We start from the raw sequence: 22,541 nt of genomic DNA on the forward strand, positions 1-22,541 counted from the left end.
ACCATGCCACCTTCTAAAAATATCATACATTTAATTTTCATATGTGTCAAAGTTACAGCACATACCAGACTTGTCTAGAACAAAAAATGAGTGACTGTTCTTGACTGCTTTCCCTGGTGACAGCACTGACTGTTGGGAAGAGCCCTGGAGCAAGGCAACACAGTAAGGTGGAAGAGACTTCTTATTTTAAAGCAAAAGGCTTAAAGGGCTTTTTGGAATAGGTAATTTCTACTTTCACACTCATCAGATTGTACATGATCCTCTAAGCTTAATTCCTTTCTTCTTAAGAGGCTGAATCAGGATGACTTGTTGAGAACAGTGTCCGTTGTTTAATGTGTCATGAGAGAAAGATATCTGCAGTTACATCTAAACTTGTGATAGGTCAGCAAAAGTTACAGGTGAAGAGGGTGGTGAACAAGGTAACAAAGATCTATTCATTGTGCACTTTGAAGACTTTCTCAATGGCATTGACATAGGTAGCTGTTCTCAGGTCCAAGCCCAGGTTATACTTCATGGTCGAACGCATAATTTGCATGGCTGAATGCTCCGAGTATAGGTTAAGCCAGATGCACAAGGTCTTTCTATCATGCACTCAGTATCCTATCCTGGAACACTGTGGTGGGTACAACAGGAATTATTCCACCATGCTTTCCAAATTTTCATTCTAAACACTCTTGAACAGACATGAACATATTTGAAGGCTAATCGGCCATAGCTGACATGATTCAGACTCTTCAGCCACTCAAAGTAAGATACTGTCACTCCACCAGCATTTAAATAGAGATCTGGAATAACCATGATGTTCCTCTCTAGGAGAATCTTATCAGCTTCTGGAGTAGTTGGTCCTTTTGCACTTTCAGCCATGATCTTGGCTTTGACTCTGGGTGCATGGGATTTGGTCAACTGCTTCTCACATGCAGCAGGGATCAGCATTTCACAGGCAGACTCCAAGATATTTTCTTCATATACCTTTGCCTTGGGGAAGGCCAGAATTGATCCATGTGACAATCTGAAATTTTCTAGTTCCTTTGGGTCAATACCATCTGGATTCCATATATCCCATCAGATTCACCAACACCAATACATTTAGCACCAAAACAATGTAAATACCTCATAAACTGCTGGCCCATGTTACCAAGTCCCTGAACCACAAATATTTTATCTCCAAATCCTTGTGTCATTCCTAAAATGCTCCTGTAAGAAGCTTCATTAATGAAGTTTTCAATCCCATAGAAAACATTCAGGCTAGTAGCAGAGATGACTCTGTGGATGCATTCTTGACTGATGAATTTACCAGTAACACAGGCATGTGCATTAATATTATAGTGCCCTATGGTGCTGGCATAGGTGACAGTGATAGAGGACATCTCCCGCTAGCCTGGGCTCATGTCTGGGGCAGGCACATCAATGCCAGGACCAGTAAAACCTTTTTCTGCACACTCCATGGTAAACCTTCTTGTGATCTTCTCCAATTCATTATTTGTATAGTTCTTGGGATAGATCTGAACACCTGCTTTAGCACCCTCAAAGAACACACACATCAACCACTGCACACTTACAAGTCAGCAGAGAAGCCAATGCTTTTACTTCATCTACACTCACATCCGTGCTGTAAAGGATACCTCCCTTGCAGAACGTGCGGTGCTGGCTGTGCTGGGGTTCAGTAGCCCTCCATAACCTCCAGGAACGTTGGTTGCGCCAAATGAGGAAGAAGAGGCTCAGCACATGGTTGCAGGGTGTATCCACCATGATGCTAGTGCCATGGTGGAAGAAGACCTCCATCATCTTGAAGAAGCTGGGGGTGTCTTCAAGGTCAGCTGTACCCTCACTGTAGTGGCCCTGGGTGGGCTGTGTGAGCTCTGGCTGCAGGGAGGCGGCGGGCTGCCCGCGTGACCAACCCAGCAGTGCAGCCCAGATGTCACCGGCTGAGCCCAGGATAGCGGGTCCAGCGCGCTTCGCCCAGGCAGCACTACACAGTGGAGTAGAGGCCAGAGGCTGCCTGGGAGGCCCAGCACTGAGGGAACTCCCTGTTCTTATAAATTTAAATTCTCTGGAGTGGATGGAGGGAGTGGAAAAACAAAGAAATAAATACTAAATATGTGCCAACAAGCACATATTGAAAAATATGTGTTGAAAAATGAAATGTTGAAAAATGAATGTATGAAATATTGAACAAGTAAATAAGGAATGAATTACATTGTAATAGTGCAGTATAGAGAATTAAAGCGAGAACGTTATGCTGGAGATTGGTTAGGTAGTCCCTTTAGATTGGGTTGTCAGGTTCAGACTGAACAGATGGCATTTAAGTTGAAATTTCAACAGATGTAGAGAGTTTTTGAGGCAGATAGAACAGTTGGGTAAAGCCCTGTTGTGGAAATAGGTGATCAGAATGGTCACTGTAGGGTGTGTGTGAGAGAATGATATGACTAAGATAGAAGCATAGGCAGGTGGCACATTCCTGTAATTCCAGTGGCTCAGGAGACTGAGGCAGGAAGATTCAAAGTTTAAAGCCAGCCTCAGCAACTTAGTGAGGCCCTAAGCATCTTAGTGAGATCCTGTCTCAAAAAATTAAAAAAAAAACGGGGGGGGGTGCAGGATGTGGCTCTGTGGTGAAGCACTCTTGGGTTCAATGCCTGGTACCAAAGAAGAAAAAAGAAAGAAAGGAAGGAAGGAAGGAAGGAAGGAAGGAAGTAAAGAAGAGACAAATTCCCCATAGCTTTGTAGGTCATGGTAGGAATCTGGATTTTTCTCCTGATTTCTTCCCTGTGATGGAAAGTCTTTAGGGGATTTTAAGGAGGAATTGGTACAGTCTGATTTGTGTGTTAAGATGACTGCTCTTGTCACTGTATGAAGAATGGGTTGAAGGGGATTGGAGAGAGCAGGGGAGCAAGGAAAAAGGTTTTTACAGTAGTTCAGATAAGATATGAAGGTGGCTGTACCAGTCCTAATAAAGATGGAGTAAGTGGTTCATTGAAACCACTGGGCCAGTGTGCATGTGGTTTTCCAATTTTATAAGTTGTTCTTCAAAAATATTTTTTTGATTTACCCTCTTCCAATGGTGTATGAGAGTATAAAATAATAATATAAAGCTGGAATTTATCTTAGAGATCCATATTTCAGTTTTATAAAAGATGAAAACAAGGCCAACTGATCTTACATGCATTAGTCCAAGACGACAAGTACTTTTCCTAGGAAGGAGTCTCAGGGGTCTTCCAAATTCTGGCAATCTATTAAATATCACAGTATTTTCTCAGATTTCTCTTTTGTCTGACACCCCTCTAGCACCTCTACATGTAATTTAGGTACAGGTACATGTTCACCAATTCCTTTAGGTTATGAGTTCTGAAGGCAGGCAGTACCTGTGTCATGGTACTCAGCAAGAATGGTGTTGAAAATGGTGTTTAAAAATGGTACTTGAAAGACCCATCCATGTTCAATTGAATAGACCCTGAAAAAAATAAGAAACTAATCATCACGTCTATTTTCTCTGCCACAATCTAGTCACTAAAAGGAGTAAATGACAATAATCCTACCATAATTATTCAATATCTATGCTTACGTTTTACAAACTATTAGGTGAAGCAGCCAAAGAATTCCTTTCAGCTATATGTAGAGGAAAGAATTTGAAATTCAGAAAAAAAACTTGAATTAAAGTTCTGCCTCTGCTCCTTTCTGGTGGTGTGACCCTGGGCCCTGGTTTCTTCAACCTTCAGTTAGTCTAATAATATGTACATGTCTTCCTTGGGTCAGGAGATTTTATGAGATTCTGAACATTGTATGTGAAAAGGACTTGTAAATTTTGCAGTACAAAGAAAGACTGCTATTTAATAATAGCTGTGATTGATTAGGTTCTGTTATGGACACTGTTCTAAAAGTTTCATGTGCATCAATTCATTGTTCCTTATCACATTTCTGTGGGGCAGGACTATTAGTATACCCATTTTTCAGTTGAAAAAATGAAGAAGAAATTATGTACCAGGAAATGCCAGAGGCAAGACTTAAACTGAGGGTATTTGACTCTATAGTCAAACACAATATACAAAATAATATAATGTAATACAATATCTATGTTAATCTATGTTAATGCTTTGTAAAAGTGGAATTATTAGATCATCCAGAGTGCATAAATCAATACAAAATATGTGCCAGGCATACTGCTAAACATTGATGGCACAATAAAGGAAAGGTAAGGATCAGTCAGAGCCTCTTAAATAACTGTGTAGAGAATTTCTTTTTTCTTTTTATTTTCAGGAATTGAACCCAGGCCTGGTGCATGCTAGGCAAACACTCAACTGCTTAATTACACCCCCAGCCCTAATTTTTATTTTTTAAAATCAGAAAAAAATCTTCCTTCTTGAACAATATTGTGGAAATATTTTACTTAATTCATAGATAATGTTTCAATATTAGAACATAGGCTAGTTTACATTTTATTACATATTTGTTTTATCAGGAAATATTAACCTGGCTACATTTTTTTCAGAAAAATAACTTCATCCTTTAATGTTTCAAAAAGATTAATTTTCTTCCAAGTAAACAATTATTTTATTTTTCTTTCTTTATATTTGTGGATATTCAAACACAACCAAGAGTTTAATCATGTTTAAAAATTTGAGCTACTGGAACACCAATTTCATTTTCAATTTAGTGGACAAAGTGACTTTTACATCAAGAATAATAAAAATAAACAGTCTGTGCAGATGGGTTTACTAACATAAATTTTGATAATTATAGTACCATGGAAATTGGAGTTCTACAGCTTGACAGAACACCCCATCTTACCTGCCAAATGGAGGTGTGGTGTTTTTGTATATTTAAAAGAATTCTCTTTAGTTCCCTATTATATAAATTCAATCTTTTCTTGCAAAGAGTTTTCTATGACACCACAGATGATTATCCAAGGCCATTTATGTAAGTGAATTGCTCAGTGATATTATCAGCCAAAATTGTAGGTTGAGGTCAAGTGATGTCAAGTCATTATTTAAAGAAAGAAAGACAAAGGGAAAAAGACAAATTGTGGAGAAGAAATTTAATACATTTTGGCAACATAAGTAGGAAGGTCAATAAAGGACATGAGGCTAGAGTGATGTCATTATAATTGGCTTCAGTTCAGAAGTGGCAGAGTGGCAGTTAGCCAAAAAGGCACTTTGATGTTGTTTGTTTATATATTGCTACTTAGCTATCCACATCCAGAGTGGAGATTGCAGCAGATAATTTTATGGTGGATGACTGAATATTGTGGTTATGCCATTATTTCAAACTTAGTTTCTAAAATGCAATGGCTTTATCTTAGAGCTTCATTTTTAAGAGGCATTTCCTCCATGCATGTAGCCCTGTAGAGATGAAAAGGTCCAACTGCTGCACAGGTATTTTTTGGATGGAGTGATATGGATATACGTTTTGAGTTCAGATAATACATTTAGGAAAGATTCCCATGATATTTTAAAATTGTGAAATAAAATTATGAAAATTATGAATATGAAATAGGCAAATCTGTGTAGCCTCCATGTCCTGTTTCATGGAAGGTGTTTATACTATCCTCTGAAGAGGGAGAAAGGAATGAGCTTAAGGGATGTTTTCCTTTCTCAGTTTCTCATTAGCTTACATTGTATACTTTATTTCCCTGAAGCTCATGAGCATCTAAGTAGCTTTTACTCTATGAGCTATATCATATGTATTTAGATATCTAAGGTCCTTTATTGGTTAGAGGTTTTAACCAACAAGGAGTGATTTTTTTTTTTGCATGCAAATATTGGAGAGCAAACCTGTTCAATAGAAATATAATGCAATCCACAAATACGAGCCACATGTTATTTTAACATTCCAAGTAGACACAATGAAAAAGTTAAAATTATTTTAATAATATATTTTCTTTAAAGATTATATCCAAAATACTATCATTTGAATATATAATGGAAAACAGACCTAATGCTGTCTCTGTTCTGGAGGCTACAACAGATGCTGTCTTGCTTCTACCCATTCTATACCCTTATCACCCTTGATTAGTACCTTTCTTAGTCTCAGTGGCTTTGGTCCTCACTTTCACCCTGTGGAGCTATGACTGCTGATTACCATGACCTTCTCAGATCATGCACCAGCCTAACTACTTACTATAAAATCTTGACAGAGGCATACAGTGGGTATCTTAATAATAGCTATTACTTCCAAAGTCAAGCAACTCACCAGGGGTCAGCCTGGGGTCTGCTAACTACCAAGTGTATCTATTCTAATGTAACATGAAAGATAGAAGTAATGATGACTGGATTGTTCCACCTCCTGTTGCATGGTGGATTTACTTATTACCCTATGCCGTACTCTGTTATGAAGTCCCAAATGACTTTGAGTTCCTGAAAAATCAACATTAACTTGAAATTTCGGAGTACATTTTGAGAGGGCCAAGTGTTGTCTTGAAAGGTAGATGCTTCTGTATCATCTAAAAGTAAAGTAGGCAGCTCTAGTCTCTAAAAAAGGAGAAATGGACCATTTCTTGAGGGTCTGGAACGTTCAAGAAAATCTGGGTATTTAAGATTTTTTAGTGCAAAGACCTGAACATTCCCATTTCAAGTTTAGTAATCCTGGTACTAGTCTTGGCATTGTAGAACTGCCTACATTAGAATTTAACCTTCTCTGGAGTTCTGCTACATTTATAATTCAGTTCTGGGAAAGGTCTTAGCTTTCTTTGCCCTTCAGCTATGGTAGAACAAAGATTCTTTATATACTGCCAGGGAATCCCTCTGGCTTTCACAATTACCTTAAACTGGTGATTAATTATTTCCAACTTTTTGTTGTTTTTCTCTAATGAAGTCATAGCCCTTAGCAACAGATGTCTCTTCCACAGTCCCTATAATTACTATTTCCTTCAAATCTCCCAAATGGTTGAGATAAATGTTGCCCCCAGACAGTGTTTTCCCTTCTCACTCCATCCAGCTTAGGTGAAAGTGTTAACAATTGCACTGTTACCAGGTGTGCTGCAGGCTAGCATTGCTCCACCTACCACCCATAAGGCATTACTGAGCGCTAGCCATCGACAGATGACTCACCTCTAAAATCCCATTTCAGAATCTGAATTCAACTGCTTTAGGATAGTATTCTTGGAAACAGACTTTGAGATGGAGATGCAGGAATTTTATTGGAGAATACATGCAGGGATTAGACTTAAAGGGATTGATAGAAAGAAACAATTAGGTAGAGGGAGAAAATGAAACTACTTTTTAGTTGCAGCAAGGAAGTTCAGGAATTTATGTGTTTTTTCAGAATTGTCCCAAAATGAGGTATGGGAGATTGGTCATTTTACATTAATCCCCCCACTCTGCCAGAAAACTTGTCATTGGATGTGAATGTGTGTGTGTGTGTGTGTGTGTATGTTTGTTCATATTAACTGACATACTTTCTTATTTGACGATTGACTTATCTTAATTTCCCAAACATGCTGGTATATTTTATGCCTATTTTACTCATTTATGGTTTTGCTAGAATGCCCCACCTGCCTTCACTGCCATCTTTACCTGGTAGTTTCTTTCATAGTTTAAATAAAATCTCTTTGGTTATGCTTTTCCCAGTTTCTCCCCAAAAGAGCCAGTGGCTTTGTCCTCTGTGCATCTGTACCACATTCTACAAGCTTTTGCTGTAGACACCATTAATTTGTCTTGTAATTACAATGGAAAAGCATGAGATGGACATTGACTTACACAAATTCAAATACATCTGCTTGTCATAAGAAGGAAAATGTAAAAGGTGGAGCAAAAGTGTTCAGCTGTGGATGCACTCCTGTCTGCAACAGTCTATGGATACCTAACAAAAGAGAGTTGTGAATTGAGGATTGTCTTTTTTCTACTTTCCCAAGGAAAAATAATGTGGTGTTTAAGTTATTAGGTCGATGGAAGATGATGGATTTCTGAAAGTAGTCTAGGAATAAACATTTTACAGCAAATAGTTCAAAGCATTGGTGAGAGGAAGTATATAGAAAAAAATTTCCCTATTAGATGAAAATGCATGTAAGAAATAGGGAGATCTAACAGGTTGATATTTTTTTTATGATTTTGATAAAGTTTTTAAGTTGTTTTCTATAATTTCTAAATATGATCTAAAAAAATAGATGCCTTAGAGTACCAAATACATAGCATGTTACTATGCATGTATTACAGAATAATATACACATATTACAGAATAAAGCCATTTATACTGTATTTTGCAGAGAATTTACATATTTTTTTTGTCTTATGCTATGACTTTAGAATTAAATCTAGTAGACAAGTTGATATGTTACCCTCTGTTGCTTCTTCTATTTCTTAGTCCCTCCTGAACTTGTGGTTTTCAACTGAGGAGAGCATATTCTTAGGGGGAGGCATATCAGAATTTCAAAGTGAACTTACCAAAATACCTCACATGCAAAGATTTCTCAAAGATTCTGATATGTACTCTTAGAGAGTAGGGGAAGAGTCACAGAAGTCACTTTCTGTAAAGACTGGTATTACTGATGGGATGGTTATTTTACATGTACACTGTATAACAAACAGTGGTCCCTTCACCTTCTGCATATAGCCCTCATTGCCCTGAGGCTTATTTAAAAAAAATATTTTTTTTTCTCTTTTCTACTCTCTCCCCTTCCCTAACAAGATTAGGGAGACAGTGTTATCTTTTCTTCCTCTAGTTAATTGCCCTTGAACACACCCACTACAGGAAGGAGATAGATGCCTGCTGAGGATCTGGGAAGTGAACGAATATCTCCCAAATGAACAAGTGAATCCTAACACACCATCAGGACACCCACCCTGGGACCCCTTACCAGAGCACATCTGGAATGTAACCCTTGAAGAGTTCCTTTTAAACCCCTCTGTCTCTCCCGATAGAGACAGTCACAGCCTTTGGGACAGGAGTCCCCTGTGTTTCTTCTTTGCTAGCAAAGCAAAAAACCTTATTTTTCCTTTTTCTCAAAACCGTGTCTTTATTATTAAATTGGCATTGATTGTCATTGGGGACAGGGACAGAGCTTTCGGTTTCAATTGTATGTAGTAAGAAAAAAAAGGCTGGGCTGGGGTTGTAGCTCAGTGGTAGAATGCTTCCCTAGCACAGTTGAGGCTCTTGGGTTCGATCCTTAGCACCCCATGAAAACAAATAAAATAAAGGTTAAATTCTTTAAAAAATAAAAAGAAAGAAAGAAAAGGCTGAGACACAGTATCACAGACTCAGCAGGGATTCTAGCTTGTTTTTGGCAATTCTTTTTCCCTAGTATCCACTGTGGTACCTAACATAGAGAAAATATTCAATAATATTTGTTAAGTAATGTCCTTTGGCTCTATTTTTCACAAAACTGCAATTGGGATTGTGTCACCATTTGCTTAGTGGAACATGACTTCTAAGTTGGCCTGATGACTTTTGGAACTGTTCTCTCAGCAGTGAATAGGCTTGTTGGAAAAACTTAATTGGTTATTTAATGGGAGAAGAACATTTTCAGAATGCTACTTAAAACTTGCATTTTTCTCTTTTCTTTTTCCTTTTTTGTTTAGTACTGTGGGTTAAAACCAGCGCCTTGTGTATGTGAGGCAAGCGCTCTACTGGATCTCTTTGTTCTTTCTTTAATGGAAGTTATCTAGTTAAAATTCTTCTTTTAAAGTTTTTTTTTTTTTTTCTTTAAAAAATTTTCCCTTCCCTTCTGTGTCTAGAGCTCTGGTTGAATGTGGTTCTGTCTCTGCTGGTCCTATCCTGTCTCCAGCTTTCCTTGGGGAGTCTCTCCACTATCAGGCCTTTCCTCTAACCTCTAACCATCATGGCGTCCATGCCTGGACTCCCGTCGGCCTTTTCCATGTCAGTCTCTGCCTAGAGCATTAATGATGTGGCATGATTATATTAAAGGCTACCATGTGGCCATTGTATCACATGACTTATTTTAAAAATTGATAATGTTCTATTATTTCTTATCTATTTTCTCAGTAATTCCCTCATGTAAGTACACAGATCTTCTTTGACTTCTAGAAAAATACATATTATTGCAACCTGTATGTGCAGCTCATTGTATACCTGTAAACATAATGAACATCATTTCTCCCCTAACATCTAGACCAGGAGTAGCATACTCACTTGCTGAAAGAGTTAGCCAGGTAACAGGTGGACATAAAGTTGCCAGATAAGAGAAAAATGGGTGATGTCAGGACTTTGGAAAGAGGAGTATCTGCCTTATCTAAAGACACTAAAATTTAGCTTAAAAATGAAAACACTTCTCTGGCAAAAATCAACTTAGAAATTGTCTACAGGCTTGATTTTGATTCTTGATTTAAATCACAGACAAAAACATTACTAACATGGAGTGCTAATGACACCTTTGTTCCTTTATCATTTAACACATTTATTTAATACTGACTGCAGAGTTCTTGTTATCCAGTAACTACTACTAATACTAATAATAAGTATTTGTCTCTGACCTCCAGATTCTCTGGATCTAGAAAAACAAGTGGCAAAATAAATGCCTACTCAGAGTACTATGGGATAAATATTAGGAAGTGGTAAGTTTCCAGGGGGCCTGAGAATACAGATCAGGGGGTGGTGATACTTGAGGACTCAGTGCCTAACAGAATAGTGAACCTCTTGCTTAAATGTCAAAAAATAAATTTATGACTTTGGTGTATGGAGAAGAGAAGATTGGAAAATGAAGGCAGAAAACATATTTTGAAAATTAACAGGTCACTCAGTGATTTTTTAAAAAAACATTTTTACTTGTTACATACGTTAAGATTGGAAGAGCTGGAAAAGCGGTTCTCATAATTCTGGGTATAATTCATTCTATATATTATTTAAAGGATTTTTAAAAGAAGTGTTGTTTCGTAGTTATTCATAATGAAGCGGAATACTGGTTGTTCTGGTGATTTCTGGAAGGCTAGGAAAAACTAGTGGCCCACAGGAAAAAAATAGAAGGAATTCATTCGTGTGTTGTTTTGGAGTTTCATAATTCACATTTACATATTAAATACCCTTTCCCCACTCTTTGTCCTTATAACTATCAACATTTGTGGAACAGTGTTATGCAGAATAGTGGATTATAAGTTGTTGATCTGTCCTACAACAAAACAATTATTGAAGAGTGAGAAGTCATGGTCATCAAGGGTCCATTTGGATTGTATTGGCCCAAACAATAGCCCATTTTTAATTCTTCCTTTTTCTTCTGTTATTGGAAACAAACATATTGAGCATTTTATCAGTTAATTCTGTTACTGAGTTAATTTTTTATTGAAGAAGCTGAATTGAATAGTAGTTTTTGAACTATAATAGGTACTTGCAAGGATTGCATAATAGTGCTATGATAATGATTAATTGTACTCTAGTGCTATTAGAAAACAGGTTATTAGATGTTCCAAAAATATAAATAAAAATAGATATTACTGAGTATTGTTGAGTACCCATTCAATAAAATACGAATTAGATCTCTGTCTGTCAAGAGAAAATGTGCTCAAAGGCAAGGAAACCACTAAGAAAATAATAGGTGAATCTTCAGGATGGTATGGGCTTCCAAACAGAGCTCAATAAATTTCAGAAAGTAGGATTTTAAAAAGGCTTTTTGTTTTGTTTTGTTTTTTAACTTTGGCAACCACATTTTTGCTGTGTTACTTGTTACAACATTAAGTCCTGATTGGGGTTGGAGGTTGACCTATGAAGGTCCATTCTGTAAGTGCAACATCTAAACCACAAAATACTTGCTTACCCATATTGTTCTTAATGCTCTGTTTAGAACACCTGCAAAACTCTCTCCAGAGATTATTTCTTCACTAATCTGCATCAAGCAGTAGGCAGGATCTGTGTGGTATCTAGATGAGCAGCTGGCCCAGAGAAATGGTAGAACAAAACCAGAACTCAAATGTATGAAAAGTTGCATTCTGCTTTAATTACCTATCAAAAAAATAAAAGAAATCCTAAAACCTATTGATAGGGAACTGGTTAAATATATTAATACATACATATAAACTGCTAGCTAAACTGCTCATTAAAGAGGTACTGAGGAAAAATGTTCACAGGAAGTTTGCAAAAAGAGAGTTAAGAAATACTGACAGCTATTATCCATGAAGGAATGAGACTAGTGTTCAGCTTGGAAATAAAACTCATTTTTCAGTGTATAAATCCTTCTTTTGGTGTGTATGTGTGTGTGTGTGTGTGTGTGTGTGTGTTCAACAATGACAACAATGAAAGCAACAACATGAAAACAGTCAGGCCATGACAAACTCAATTTGGTGATGGTGCTCAGCTGGGTGTCAAGAAGTTTTCCTTCTGTATACACTGGATGTCCACTGCCATAAATATTGTGAGCATGCATAAAAAAGACTGTTGGAAGCAATAGACAATGCATAGACTTGTATGAACATGTTTGAACATGTTAGAATGTTGACTTTTATTAATAGTAATTAAGTTAGTACAGTTGAGACTTGGATTCCTCTTCTGTAAAATGGAAATATTCTTGCCTTCTAGATTATCATGAAGGAAGTGTCTGGCAGAGTGCCTGTTGTTACGATTTCTATGTATTAAATGGCCTCCCCCACCTTGACTATTTTAATTTTCATTTTATTATACAGATCTCATGCACTATGCTACTTTTTTTTTCTTTCTGGAAATTTAGGGCATTATTTAGAAGATTTTTTAATGTTCTATTTTTTTTGGAGGCTCTAAAAATAAATTATTTATTTGACAAATAGAAATTGTGTGTGTGTGTGTATAATATATGGCATACTGTATGATGTTTCAAAATATGTAAACATGTAGGCTAAAATAAGCTAATTTAATATGTATTATCTCAAATACTTGTCATTTATTTCCAGTGAAAACACTTTAGCAATTTCCAAGTATATAACATATTGTTATTGGCAAGAGACTGTACTGTAAATCTTTTGAACTTATTCCTCCTGACTGAAATTTCAATTTGACCAACATCACCCCGTTATTTCCTTCTGACCCCAGCTCCTCATAATCATCATTTCACTCTCCCATTCTATGACTCATTAAGTTCTTAATATGTGATATTTCCTCAAGATTTTCTTTCTCCATGTGAGAAATAAATTTATTATCTTTGTTATATTCTGTATCTGAACCAGGCTTCTAGGTCCAAGAGCACCTTTTGTTATTGAATCATCTAAATTATGAATCCTATGATAACTTCTCTTTCCTTCTTCCCCCCCTCCTCCTTCCCCTCTTTCATCCTTAAAATAATTCTTTCTATTCTTTGCTTTGGTAGAACTATGACCTGGAAACCCATTTTCATTTTTCTGTCCTGAGAAATTTTTAATGTAAAAAACAAATCTGTTCCAGAGATACATTTATGTTCTTCTGTCTCATAACCTAAAAAACAACTTTAATACTTCATACATTTTATCATTTCAGTGTATGTAATTGTTAGCTTAATGTGGCAATTTTGCCAGGCCCAGTGTCCAGTTATTCAGTCAAAACAGAGCTAGGTGTTACTGTGAGTATACCTTGCAGATATGGTTAATTATAACCAATTGACTTTACATAGAGGAAGTTACCCTTGACAGTGTGGATGGGCCTCATTTAATCAGTTGAAACACTTCAAGAGCAAAACCCATTTCCCTGAGGAAGAGGAACTTCAATCTGTAGACTGTAGTCTCAGCTCCAGCTTGAAAAGTTCCTGTCCATAGACATCCCTTACAGATTTTGAAATTGCCCAACCCAGAATCCACAATCACAGAAACTAATTCAGTGAAATAAATCTCTTAATGTGTACATATAAATCACACTGGACTGTTCTTCTTTAGAATCCTGGCTTACACATATTTTGGTTTTGAGAGTAGTAAAGGTTAGAGGCTGAAAATATTTGATAGAAAAAGTCTCAAAGACAATATCGATGGAAATATGAATATTAAAACTATTTCTGGTAAGGTCTCAGAAGGAAGTGAGGCACAGAATCTTCAGAGGTACCAACCCTGCCATCACCTTGATCTGATTTTTTGGCTTAGAAGTAATAAGAAAATAAATTCCTGGCATTTTAAGTCATGCTTATGAACCACTAATTCTGCCTCAGATAGAGTTATGTCATGCTTCCGGAAAGTCCTTTTGCTTAAAGTGTGTTTTATCATTTGAACTAAACAATAATTTTGCCATATCTCATGTCTCCTATACTATGCCTATATTAAGTTGTAATACTTTGTAATGATTGTAATCATTTCTCAAGAGTTTCTGAAAAGGTTTCTCTTGCCAAAGGGTGTTTACTTGCAAACTTGTTTGAGACAATTTAGCAGGTTTGCAGCTGAAAAGATCCAAGGAGATGATGTAATTCTGTGGCTCAAACATTTCCTTCATTGGGATAATCACTGAAGACGATCAAGCTTGTATTTCATAACACTCTCAGAATCTTTTGATGTAAGAAGCTTTTCAAGGAAGTAAAACATATAGAGCAACAGGTATTTTTTTTTAACCCAAACAAGCTTTATCTTTTTCCCTTTAGAAACATAGGGACAAAGATAAAATTACAAAGACACAATTACTAAGAAATATCCGGTTGGAAGTATAATTGAGAAACGTAATTCATAATCATCCAGCTATTGATGGCACATCAAGGCTATTACGTGAGGTAGACTGTGCTTTGAGTAACTCCATTTTTGCTGTCGACTTCATTTACTCCACATAAAAGCAAATGGTAATGCTGGTGACTGATTTTCACATTTTGATAAGGATAAACTTGGGATAACTGTATATTTTTAAAAGAAAATTATTTGTATGTTTTGGTAATTTAATTATTATGAGATAGAACTACTTGCAAAACATTGCCTGGTTGCTCATGATATAACCATGTGTCATAATACTGGGGCTCTGCATTGTTGAACTAGTTCAGCTGCTTTATTTATGGGAAATAAAAGCTGAGACCTGCACTAATAACAGAATTGGGACCAGGGGAAGGAAATCAAACTAGAACTTTTTTTGTACCTGATATTGTCCTAATCATTCTATATATTCTCCCAATTTTCATAGCTCTTCAAGGAAGATGTTAATTTTTTCATCATATAGAGGAGATAATGGAGTTCAGAGACTTGAATGATATTTGTCAAGTAAGAAAACCAGTAGAGATTTAGCCCAGGTCTAGATGTCTTATTACTCCCATGTACTTAAAGGTAGAACTCTGATCTTTTTCTTCAGTTGTGTATACAGCATATACAATTTTCTCCCCTTTAAAGAAGTTATAAAAAAGCAAATATGTGCCTTGTTTAGTATATTCAAGGCATATTACTACTACATACATTAAATTAGTTTGTCTCTATAGTTTGTTACATGTTTTGTTGATTTTCTTCAGAGCAAATATCACTTCTCCTAAATGTTTTTGGGTCAATTATTGACAAACAAACAAACAAAAAAATAAACAACAAAAACAACCTTGGACTCATCAAAAAGGGTCAGAAAGGTTTTCCAGTAATAGTGACCAAATCAAATGATTGATCATATCTTCCTTCTTTTAATAATTAAAAAAACTGATTATTTAAGGTTATTTAGGAAAAATTTCTATTAAATAAATTACATAAAGCTTAAGTACAATTTTAAAAACTTGAATACCTTACCTACTTTGGTATAGTGAATTAGACAATTACTGAACAGCACCCATTGTTTTATCTATACAATCTTTATAATAGGCATGAATTATAATTCCAGTGATATGAGATTTATTTCTTCTGCTATACCCCTATATAAATAGCCATTATCCAACTTATTTTGAAAGATGAATGGCAAGCTATGATATTTCTAGTTTAACATTGTACTCAGTTATCTTGTTTTTATATAGCAAGTTGTGGCCAAAGCTGTATACTTAACTGTGCTTATATCATTTATAAACCTTCCATTGTGCTATTAGCCTCCAAATTTTATTAACACAAATGGCTGAATCATATTATTCTTCAACAGATTCATTTTTCATCTGGAAGTCTGAATTGGCTTAGCTTACTTTTACAATCTAAATCAACAATTATTTTCTCATAAATGTGTTATATTTAACAATCTAACCTAATTTATTCTCCTATCCATAAATAATTGCTGATTTGGAAAAAGCCCCCACCTCCTTTTATTGAGACAGAATCTTGCTATGGTGTTCAGACTGGTCTTAAACTGTGGGCTTACATGATCCTCCTACTTCAGCCTCCCATTTAGGTTTATAGATGTTTGCCACTGCACCTGGCTAAATCATCTAATTTCTACTTTCTAAAATTCACTTTAGAAAGTTCAGTAAATCCTAAGAGGCTGCAATTTATTTCAATATAGAATGGAGGAGAGTTACAAGTTAATAGAAAATTCAGTTTTTGCTTAGGAATTATGTTGAGACTGTTGAGTTAACTGAAATAACTTTTTAAGCTAAAATTTTGAGTTCAGCTGCCATAGAACCAGCCAGTTATAGAAAAATATTTTGAATTATAAATAGAATTTACATATTTTTCAGAATAAAACTATAAATAATTAAAATGAATATTGTTTTTGTTGCAAGGAAGGAAGGACATTATGTCTAACTAATCATGTATTTATTTTACTGTATAAAAGCTACCTCAAATCATTTGTGTATTTGTCTAGTTAGAAGAAAGAAGGGAAGGAAGGAAGAATGGAAGGAATGAAAAGGGACATGGACATGCTAAGGTACAGCTTCTCAAACACTACTGGTAGTCCACAGGAGTGCTTTTGGAAGCAATTTTGTTGAAGTCTTGAAAGAAGCAGGTTTGGGAGAGAGAAAAGTAAACCCATTAGGTTGCAACAGAGATCTTAGCTGCTACATCAGGATGTAGAATTATGCTCTTCAGAGCATTTCTACCTGAGTCAGAAGCTGGGTCTTCAATCTTCTGCACCATTTTCACTGGTTGCAGGCTATCCCTGAGAAACCACTACCTTGGTTCTGGTGGCTTAGCTCTACTTCCCATGGGCTACCACTTCCCTCACTCCTTGCTGCAAATTGAAGTTCTAGGCTATGCAAGGTGGAAATCATATTCTTAAGAAAGAAAAGAGATGGAGATTTCCATGAGATGGCGGCGAATAGAGTGCGTCACCCCCATGTACAGCATCACTGCGCAGGTGATTAGCGAGTTTAGAACGGCCAGAAGCTATCTTGTTAGAAATTTCCAGCAAAATTGGGGTGCACTGAAACCTAGAGGAAGGATTTCAACACCCGAGGATCAGTTACTGCGGCTCAATCACGAGTGAACCGTGCGCCTGGAGTTTCAGGCTGATTGATCAGTGGCCTGTCCCACAGCCGGAGCCTGCGCGCGGATGTGCCAGCAACGCAGAGAAATGGTGCTATGGATTCTGTGGGGTCCTGTCAACTGTGCCCTCACAGTGCTCCAGGCTGAGTTCTGGGTTTGAGAGGGGGGAGAGAAACAGTCCAGATCTGCCCTACACACCGGATACCCCACCGAAGAAGCCAGCGGCCACCATCTTGGAGAGTTGACGCCAGTTTCCAACAGTTCCGACCCCATCGCAGCAAGTTCAGCGATAGAACAGGTGTGTGACATTTAGCCCTTCTCCCATATATCGGGGAAATTGCATAAAATCTCTCCCTGGCTTTCTGGGAGCGTGATTATCAGAGTGAGCGTGAATAGAGGCGTGGGGAAAGGTAAAGGCACCTGACCTCCAACTCCCCCCTCCCACCAGTGGCAAAAACAAAATCTGTCTTGCCAGCTCCCTGAGGAGTGGCTATGGGAGGGAATAGAAAGAACAGAGGGCCGGTTCCCAATAGCCGTGCTCCACATCCAGGAAACTGCAGGCTCAGAGTGTAGCTTGAACTGCGGGGAGGTATCACACTGGGGAAGGCCTGTCTGGCGGGAGAAGCGAGGAGACTAGAGGCCAGGAATAAACCTAAATGAACAGGATTGGAGAGACACCAGGTGGGGGAGAAGGGAGCAGCCTCATAAGGATTGTTTCCTACAGCCTGAGGGCAAAATCTTGGTCCAGAAGGCACAGCTCCAGCTACCGGAAACAAAGAAAATAGAAGCCTAACAATGCTTTATTTTTTTTTTAATTGTAATTTTTATTTTACTTTATTTTATAATTTTTTATCATTTCTTCTTTTTCTTTTCTATATTTTTTCTCTTTCTTTCTTCTCTCCCTCTCTCTTTCTTGGTTTGCTTCCTTACCTTTTTCCTATCTTTCCTCCCAAACATGACCACTCCGATTACATGTAATTTACTAAATGCAAATAAATCAATATTACGAGACGGTCTATAGTCTGCCTAAGCCCTTAACTACCCCCAAGTACTCCTGCCTATTCTCTTGTTAATATCCGCCTGCATTTGAGCAACCCCCCAATGAAGCTAAGATATACTAACCTCCATACCATCAAATCGCCCGACCTTAACATAAAATCCTAAGTTCAAACCTCAATTCTCTATATGCCATCAAAATCTCTAGGCCTTCAATGAAACTAATGAATTTACCTTAAATCACAATTAAATACAAAATCTCTAAACATTGTCTCCCAACACAAAGGAGAGATCTTGGAGCTATACAAAACCAAAACAAATTTATAGGAGAAAACAGAAACACAGCAAACAGAGTTGGAAAGTAACATGAGCACCATGAAAAAACAAGGGAAAAAAGGATTACAAACAATGAAAGACAACTTAAATTTACAGGAGAACCTAGAGGCATCAGAAAAACGGGCAGATAAAGAACTCAAGGCATACCTGACTCAGATGGAATGGAATCTTAAAGAAGTCATTAGACAGCAAATCCAAACAATGAAAGAATACTTTGAAAATGAATTACATAAGCAGATTCAAGAAGCAAAAAATGAACTCTATCAGGAGATAGAGATTTTTTAAAAAATCAAACAGTAATCCTAGAAATGCAGGAAACCATAAATCAAATCAAAAACTCAAATGAGAATATTACAAATAGACTAGATCAAATAGAAGTCAGAACATCACATAATGAAGACAACGTTTATTAACTCAAAAAGACTATAGCCAATGCAGAAAGGACCCTAAGAAATCAAGAGCAAAACATCCAAGAGATAGGGGATGTCATAAAAAAACCAAACTTTTCATTGGGATAGAAGAAGGTATAGAGGTCCAAACCAAAGGAATGAGCAACCTATTGAATGAAATGATCTTAGAAAACTTTCCAGAAATGAAAGATGGAATGGACTGCCAAATTCTGGAAGCCTACAGGAACCCAAACATACAAAACCGTAATAGACCAAGTCCAAGACACATTATTATGAAGATATCCAACATACAGAACAAGGAGAGAATATTAAAAGCTACAAGAGAAAGGAGGCAGATTACATTCAGGGGTAAACCAATTAGGTTAACAGCCGATTTTTCATCACAGACATTGAAAGCGAGAAGATCCTGGAACAACGTATTTCAAACGCTGAAAAATAATGGATTCCAACCAAGAATATTGTATCCAGCAAAACTAAGCTTCAGGTTTGACAATGAAATTAATATAGTTCATGATAAACAAAAGTTAAAAGAATTCACAGCCAGAAAAACAGCACTGCAAGGCATTTTGAGCAAGACACTACAAGAAGAGGAAATGAAAAACAGCACCCAAAACTAAAAGTGGGAGGTAACTCAGTAAAGGGGGGGGGAATAACCAAAGAGGAAAAACAAGCCACATTAAAACAAATAAATAAATAAATAAACATGACTGGAAGTACAAACCATATATCAATAGTAACCCTAAACGTTAATGGCTTAAACTCACCAATCAAGCGACATAGGCTAGTAACCTGGATAAAAAAACAGACCCAATAATATGCTACCTTCAGGAGACTCATCTGACAGGAAAAGACATACACAGGCTGAAGGTGAAAGGTTGGGAAAAATCATACCACTCATATGGTCCTCGGAAGCAAGCAGGAGTGGCCATACTCATATCCAATAAAATCAACTTCAAACCTAAGTTAATCAAAAGGGATAAAGAAGGACACTATATACTGTTAAAAGGAACCATTCACCAATAAGACATAACAATTATCAATATGTATGCACCAAATAATGGTGCTGCAACGTTCATAAAACAAACTCTCCTCAATTTCAAGAATCAAATAGACCACAACACAATAATTATGGGTGACTTCAACACACCACTCTCACCATTGGACAGATCCTCCAAACAAAAGCTGAATAAAGAAACTATAGAACTCAATAACACAATCAATAACCTAGACTTAACTGACATATATATAGAATATATCAACCATCATCAAGTGGATACACGTTCTTCTCAGCAGCACATGGATTCTTCTCAAAGATAGACCATATATTATGCCATAGGGCAACTCTTAGTAAATATAAAGGTGTGGAGATAATACCATGCATCTTATCTGATCATAATGGAATGAAACTGGAAATCAATGATAAAAGAAGGAAGGAAAAATCCTGAATCACATGGAAAATGAACAATATGTTACTGAATGATCAATGGGTTACAGAAGACATAAAGGAGGAAATCAAAAAATTCTTAGAGATAAATGAAAATACAGACACAACATATCGGAATCTATGGGACACAATGAAAGCAGTTTTAAGAGGGAAATTCATTGCCTGGAGTTCATTCCTCAAAAAAAGAAAAAACCAACAAACAAATGAGCTCACACTTCATCTCAAAACCCTAGAAAAGGAAGAGCAAAACAACAGCAAAGGTAGAAGAAGGCAAGAAATAATTAAAATCAGAGCAGAAATCAACAAAATTGAAACAAAAGAAACCATGGAAAAAATTGACCAAATTAAAAGTTAGTTCTTCGAAAAAATAAATAAGATTGACAGATCCTTAGCCATGCTAATGAAGAGAAGAGAGAGAACTCAAATTACTAACATACGGGATGAAAAAGGCAATATCACAACGGACACTACAGAAATACAGAAGATAATTAGAAATTATTTTGAAACCCTATATTCCAATAAAATAGAAGATAGTGAAGATATCGATAAATTTCTTAAGTCATATGATTTGCCCAGATTGAGTCAGGAAGATACACACAATTTAAACAGACCCATAACAAAGGAGGAAATAGAAGAAGCCATCAAAAGACTTCCAACCAAGAAAAGCCCGGGACCGGATGGGTATACAGCGGAGTTTTACAAAACCTTTAAAGAAGAGTTAATACCAATACTTTTCAAGTTATTTCAGGAAATAGAAAAAGAAGGAGCTCTTCCAAATTCATTCTATGAGACCAAGATCACCCTGATCCTGAAACCAGACAAAGACACTTCAAAGAAAGAAAACTACAGACCAATATCTCTAATGAACCTAGATGCAAAAATCTTCAATAAAATTCTGGCGAATCATATACAAAAACATATCAAAAAAACTGTACACCATGATCAAGTAAGATTCATCTCTGGGATGCAAGGCTGGTTCAATATACGGAAATCAATAAATGTTATTCACCACATCAATAGACTTAAAAATAAGAACCATATCATCATCTCGACAGATGCAGAAAAAGCATTCAATAAAGTACAGCATCCCTTTATGTTCAAAACACTAGAAAAATTAGGGATAACAGGAACTTACCTCAACATTGTAAAAGCTATCTATGCTAAGCCTCAGGCTAGCATCATTCTAAATGGAGAAAAACTGAAGGCATTCCCTCTAAAATCTGGAACAAGACAGGGATGCCCTCTCTCACCACTTCTATTCAATATAGTTCTCGAAATACTGGCCAGAGCAATTAGACAGACAAAAGAAATTAAAGGCATAAAGATAGGAAAAGAAGAACTTAAATTATCACTATTTGTGGATGACATGATCTTATACCTAGCAGACCCAAAAGGGTCTACAAAGAAACTACTAGAGCTAATAAATAAATTCAGCAAAGTGGCAGGATATAAAATCAACACGCATAAATCAAAGGCATTCATGTATATCAGCAACAAATCTTCTGAAATGAAAATGAGGAAAACCACCCCATTCACAATATCCTCAAAAAAAAAAAAAATAAAATACTGGGAATCAACCTAACAAAAGAGGTGAAAGATTTATACAATGAAAACTACAGAACCCTAAAGAGAGAAATAGAAGAAGATCTTAGAAGATGGAAAAATATACCCTGTTCATGGATAGGCAGAACTAACATCATCAAAATGGCGATATTACCAAAAGTTCTCTATAGGTTTAATGCAATGCCAATCAGAATCCCAACGGCATTTCTTGTAGAAATAGATAAAGCAATCATGAAATTCATATGGAAAAATAAAAGACCCAGAATAGCAAAAGCAATTCTAAGCAGGAAGTGTGAATCAGGCGGTATAGCGATACCAGATTTCAAACTATACTACAGAGCAATAGTAACAAAAAACAGCATGGTACTGGTACCAAAACAGGCGGGTGGACCAATGGTACAGAATAGAGGACACAGAGACCAATCCACAAAATTACAACTATCTTATATTTGATAAAGGCGCAAAAAGCATGCAATGGAGGAAGGATAGCATCTTCAACAAATGGTGCTGGGAAAACTGGAAATCCACATGCAACAAAATGAAACTGAATCCCTTTCTCTCACCATGCACAAAAGTTAACTCAAAATGGATCAAGGAGCTTGATATCAAATCAGAGACTCTGTGTCTGATAGA

The 22,541-nt window shown here is 36.6% G+C and overlaps 1 pseudogene; it reads right to left on the bottom strand.

The window, feature by feature from the left end:
- Nucleotides 1–430: 430 nt before the first annotated feature.
- LOC114087800 (glutamate dehydrogenase 1, mitochondrial-like) lies at nt 431–17,432 on the bottom strand (annotated as a pseudogene).
- Nucleotides 17,433–22,541: the final 5,109 nt, after the last annotated feature.

This window comes from Marmota flaviventris, chromosome 8, assembly GCF_047511675.1.
Source record: "Marmota flaviventris isolate mMarFla1 chromosome 8, mMarFla1.hap1, whole genome shotgun sequence".
Classification (NCBI taxonomy): domain Eukaryota; kingdom Metazoa; phylum Chordata; class Mammalia; order Rodentia; family Sciuridae; genus Marmota; species Marmota flaviventris.